The 5,706-nt window shown below is 44.0% G+C and overlaps 1 protein-coding gene across 3 annotated transcripts in view; it reads left to right on the top strand.

Moving 5' to 3' along the window:
• Window positions 1-5,706, top strand: part of PCNT (pericentrin) — a 158,302-nt gene that overhangs the window by 73,864 nt on the left and 78,732 nt on the right. The gene's annotated exons all lie outside the window — the stretch shown is intronic.

Here is a 5,706-nt window from a genome sequence, read left to right on the forward strand (position 1 = left end):
TGACCATCCCCCCTGGGGGGTGATTTCTCGCTTTCTGTCTCTATGTCTCTCTCTGTCTGACGAGCGCACATGCCCTATAGCGAAAACCTCTCAAAAAAAAAAAATTTAGGATGACATGAAATTGACCATTTTTACCTTTTTTTTTTTGTTTATTTGTTTTAAGAGAGATTTTTGCTATAAGGCACATGTTCTCTATAGACAGAAAACTACAAATCACCCCCCAGGGGGAATGGTCATACTGTAATCCCTTCTCTTCCGTTCTCTCAGGATCTTGGACACATACGCACCCAGTGTGAGTTTGTTTTTTGTTTTGTTTTGTTTTGTTTTTAAGGATTCTTCTAGGGACCAGCAGTAGGCGTAATGGCTATGTCACTGGACTCTCATGTAGTTGACCATGGTTCGAGTCCCAGACCTGGTAGCTTAAACTAACACCGGGCACATGTGCATGCGTGCCCAAGATCCCGAGAGGAGAATGGAGGAGAAGGGATTGTGGCATGTCCATCCCTCCCTGGGGGGTGATTTTTCACCTTTTGTCTCTGTCTCTCTCTGTCTTTCTGGCGAGTACACACACCCTATAGCAAAAACCTCCCCAAAAGAAAAAAAAAGAATTATTTTATTTAACTTTATGTTGTTTCCACTTTTTTTTACATTTATTGTATGCAGACTTTATTCCTGTGCCGTAAGTTTTTGTTTCTTCAGTTTCTTCTGGGATATCTTTTTCTTCTGTACAACTTCCTCTTACAGTTTAGGAACAGTTTCCTCCTTTTCAGTGAGGATCATCTCAATGTGGCAGGGGGAGCTCATGTATGGGTTAATCTGCCCATGAGCTCTCTTTGTACGACGGTGTATCTTGGGTATCTTGTTCACTTGAATATGCTTAATGACCAGAGAATCTACATCTAACCCCTTAAGTTCAGCATTACTCTCTGCATTTTTAAGCATGTGCAGCAAAAATTCAGCACTCTTTTTGGGCCACCTACCTTGTGTCCAGGCCCACTGTTTAGCCTGGGCACACCTACCTACTCTACCATTATAACGACAGAATGGCATGTCCTGCCTCTGTAAAGTGACATCCTTCAGATCTTTGGTGGCTTTTCCAATATGCATACCCTTGTAGGCCTGGGCAGTTTCAAGAGTGTTCTTAAAGTGAACATGGAGATTTGAACCTCTTGATTTTCATGACTTTGTGGGGTTCTCTGGGTCAAGCAAATAGTGAACCATTTTCAAAGATCACCTTGGGTACTTACAAGCAGAGCTATTGTTTTATTTGACCAGAGAGGGACAGAGTGAGAGAGAGGGGACAGGTGAGAAAGCAAGCCGCCAGGTCCTGGTCTTTGTTGGTTGCTCTGATTCTCCCTTTGTAAATGCTGTGTCCGGAGTACTTCATCTTCTGCTTCTCCTGATGTTGGTCCTTTGCTTCCTGTTGTGTGTGAATGTTAGAACATGAGTTTTGAGATGTCTGGGAGCTCCGCTGGGACTGAGAAGATCACATGGAATCTGCATCCTTGAGGAGAGCTACCAGCTCTGCGGCATGAAGGCATGCTTTCCGAGATCTTAGAATCCTCTCTTTTAATTTGCCTTCGTTAACTTCTCTCACCAGCTTTTAAGCTTTCCTCCATGGGGATCTTTCCTCTCTTTTGTTAGATTTGCATTCAGTTACTTGAGATACTTAGTATTTCAGTTACACTTTGAAACTAGTGGTTACTGAGTATAGAAAAGCTATATATATATATATATCAATAAAATTGGGACCAGCAAGTGGTGTACTGGTTAGGTCATTGTACTTGTACATAGTCAACGGTGGTGCAAGTCCTGGACCTGGCAGCTAGAACCTGACACCAGGCGTGTGTGTGTGTGTGTGTGTGTGTGTGTGTGCCTGCCCCAAATCTTAAGAGGAAATTGGAGGAGAACGGATTGCAACTTGACCATTCCCCTGGCGGGGTGGTTTCTCACTTTCTGTCTCTCTGTCTCTCTGTGTCTCTCCAGCAAGTGCATATGCCCTGTAGCAGAAATCTCTCTTAAAAAAATTATATATAATTATTTATATATATATGTATATTTATGCTTTATGTATTATTTTCATATATTATATATACATTTTTTAAAGGTTTTGTTTTTTACATCTGTTTTTAAAATTGTCTTTGACCTATAGTGTCCCTTTCTTTCTGGTCCAGGCTTATAAAACAAATGATAAATGTCCTCTCCTTCACACCTTTTGCTGTGTGGAAGAATTTGGCTAAGACTGAAGTTAATGGAATTATCTCCTCCTTAAATGTTTAGTAGAAATATTAACTATCTTAAAGTTTTAAGGTTTTTGCCATAGGGTGTCTGCTCTATGTAGATAGAGGGAGAGAGAGAAATCACTACCACCCCTTCCCGAGGGTATAGCCATACCACCTCTAATATCTCCTCAATGGATTTTGGGCACAGGCACGCAGCACCCAGTATGATTTTCACACTGCCCGTCTGGGGCTTGAACCATGGTAGGCCATGTGCGAGTCGAGTGTCTTATCCACCACACCACCTACTGGCCCATTTGTGGGAGGATTTCTTTTTAAAATTTTTATAGATTATTTATTTTTTTAATTAAATGTATTTCTTCTTATTTTTTAATTCACCAGAGAGGGACAGAGAGAAAGAGAGAGTGAGAAAGCAAGCCACCAGGTCTGGGACTCAAACAGCTGTTTGCCATGTTGGAATCCAGCATCTCAACCACCATGCCAGTTGCTGGCCTCAGTGGGAAGAGTTTAAAGTGCTAATTTAAGTTTAAAAATTTTTTTCAAATAATTTTATTTAACTTCATTCCTTATTTTTATTTTTAAATTTTACCAGAGAGAGAGAAAGTGTGAAAGCAAGCCACCAGGTTCTGGACTTGAACCACAGTCGACCATGTGGGTGTCCAGTGTCCTTAACTACCTCACCGACCTGTTGGCTCCATTAAGTTTTAAAATTTTGATTGGAGGGTTTTTTTCCCCCTCCTTAACATTTATTTATTTCCTTTATGGGAGGGATGGGCAGAGATCTCCCAAGAGGGTTTTGCTATGGAATGAGCCTCTCCAAGCCTTGCAGCCAGACAGGATCATGGGTGGGCCCATGGATTCACCCAGCATGTTCAGATGGAGCTGGATCTGAGTCTCAGGCCTCCCATTATGGCTTCTATACTGCATAGCAGCACCCCCCACCATGACTGGAACTTCATAGGATTATTTAAATTTTCTGCTTTTTAAAAAAGTTTATATCTTCCATGGTGGGTAGGGGAACATCCCTAACAGGGTCTTCATACCACAATCCCAGCTTCAGCCAGTCTGGATCACAGGCATGTATGTGCACATAGCATGTACAGGAAACCTGCAGATGCAAACCTGGCTTCAGCTTTGTGGAGCACTGTGCCACTGTGGCTAGACTCTTTTTTGTTTTGAGAGTTCTTTGCTATAGGACATGTGCGCTCTTCAAAGAGACAGAGAGACAGAAAGTGAGAAATCATCCCACAGGGGGGATGGCCACACTGCAGTCCCTTCACCTCCATTCTCCTCTTGGGATCCTGGGTGTACATGCATCTGGTGTGAGTTCAAGCCACTGGGTCCGGGACTTGAACCATGGTCGACTGCATGGGAGTCCCGTGACATAGCCATAGCACCATCTGCTGGTCCCATCTGTTTTCTATTTCTTAATGCGGTTTTATTGAAAGATTTGTTTACACTTCTTTTTTTCCTTCCAGTCAGTGTTGCTAACATTTTTCTATAGAATCTCTCGCTTGCCAGTTACCTTGTATGTTCAGCCCAGGGAGGGAGCAGAACTGGCAGAGAAGATGTTGATTTTTCCCCCAGCTCTCTGAGTGGAATAGGGCATTGGAAGGCATGTGCCAACAGCGCCCGGGGCCAACTCTGGGTGCATGCTCTCTGAAGTACAACCCACAGCTGGCCATCTGCCCCATCCACCATCTGTTGTCCTTAGTACAGCAGTTGGAGCCGTAGTTCCTTTCAGTACTAGTACCCACTACTCATCTTCTGGGTCTCTGGTTTTTTTGTGGTCATTTGCCATATTGAACTTGAAATTTTGTTTCTTTCTTTTTTTTTTTTTTTTTTAATTCCAAGACAGGGTTTCAGTGTGGTGATTCTCCTGCCTCAACGTCCTCATTAGCTGGGACTGCAGGCATGCACTACTGTATGTAACTTGTAAGGTGGTCAGCCAGTATGTACTACCTCAGCTGAGTCTCTTTCATTTTCTTCCTTTTTCCCGGACCTGTATGTCTCAGTCTGACTCAGCCAATGATTTCATAGAATCTGTATTTTTTTTCTATTTTTCTCTCCAAGCACGACATTGAAACTGTTTGCAATGTCATTTGTTCTCAGTAGCTCTTCTTTTTCCTGTGGCCTGAGTTTCCAACATTCTTTGGGTACCCACCCTGGCCTCCCAATCCATCTCTCCACTCTAGAAAGCTGCTCTCTCTTATCTTGGCTAATGTCTGTGCCAGCCTGGTGATGTCTCTGTTCTCTATCTGGGTCTCCTGCCTCTAGCTCCTGCTCTCTGTTTCTGAGCTGACGCCATTAGTCAACCCCTGCCCGGGACAGCTTTGGTGAGGGTGGTGCCCTGCTCACCACGAGGGAGAGGTGCGACCTGTGCTTTGTACTCTACTGTGTCTCCATAGGTGTATGCACTGGTGCCATGTGCCTTTGCTGTCTCGTGCTGTGTCTGTCTTGTGTGTTCAGTAAACCTGACCAATCCGGAGAGATCCTTGTAGCTGGTAACTGGCCTGGGGGAGGTGCTTAGACCGAGGGACTCAGGCTATTCTGCTGCACGTGTCATTTCCTCTTAGCTGCCTTTGCTCTCTCGTGCTGTGTCTGTTAGTCTTGTGTGTTCAGTAAACCTGACCAATCCGGAGAGATCCTTGTAGCTGGTAACTTGCCTGGGGGAGGTGCTTGGACCGAGGGACTCAGGCTATTCTGCTGCACGTGTCATTTCCTCTTAGCTTCATGACAAAACCACCAGGGCCTGGGGTTCTTGCTTGGGGTATCCTCATGGAACTCCTGGTGGCCAGCAGCACCTGGGGCTGTGGGTGCCACCACTATCATGTGGCCATCTGCAGAGGCACCCACATGTTGATTCGGTTTGTTCTTCAGAGAATATGCAAGAAGGAGCTCTGCCTGCCCATAGCTACTTCCTCTGCATACATCTGGAGACAGGTTCAGTTGGAGTTATCGCCAAGGTGGGTCTCTGGCCACCCACTGCTGGCAGTGGGAGGGCTGAGCTGGTGGTCTTTCCGTGTACATGAGGAGGAGTAAGCACCTCATTTGCCTTTTGCTGTGTTTTATGAAATATGTAGCAAAGTTCTTATGAGAGTCCATTACAACCGTTTATTTATTTATTTATTTATTTATTTTTCAGCTTCTTAGATCTGTAAAGTTTTACTTTGCATTTTAATTTGTAAATTTTTTAGTCTTTATTTCTTCAAGTAGTTTTTTTTTCTTTTATTAATTCACTTTACACCATCACAACACACAAATGAATTTTCCATCCAAAATACACTGTGCATTGGCTCAATCAAGCACATCCACATATATGTTCTCAGCAAATAATTTTCCAATTCTTACGTCCTGCATACCTTGCCCTTTGTCTTGCCATCCCTGATTCCCCATCCCCCACCCTCTGCTATGTCCCATCTTCCTCCCCCATTGTCCCTGGCATCCATGGTTGCCCTCCACACCT

This window comes from Tupaia chinensis, unplaced genomic scaffold (genome assembly GCF_000334495.1).
Source record: "Tupaia chinensis unplaced genomic scaffold, TupChi_1.0 Scaffold141399_1, whole genome shotgun sequence".
NCBI lineage: Eukaryota > Metazoa > Chordata > Mammalia > Scandentia > Tupaiidae > Tupaia > Tupaia belangeri.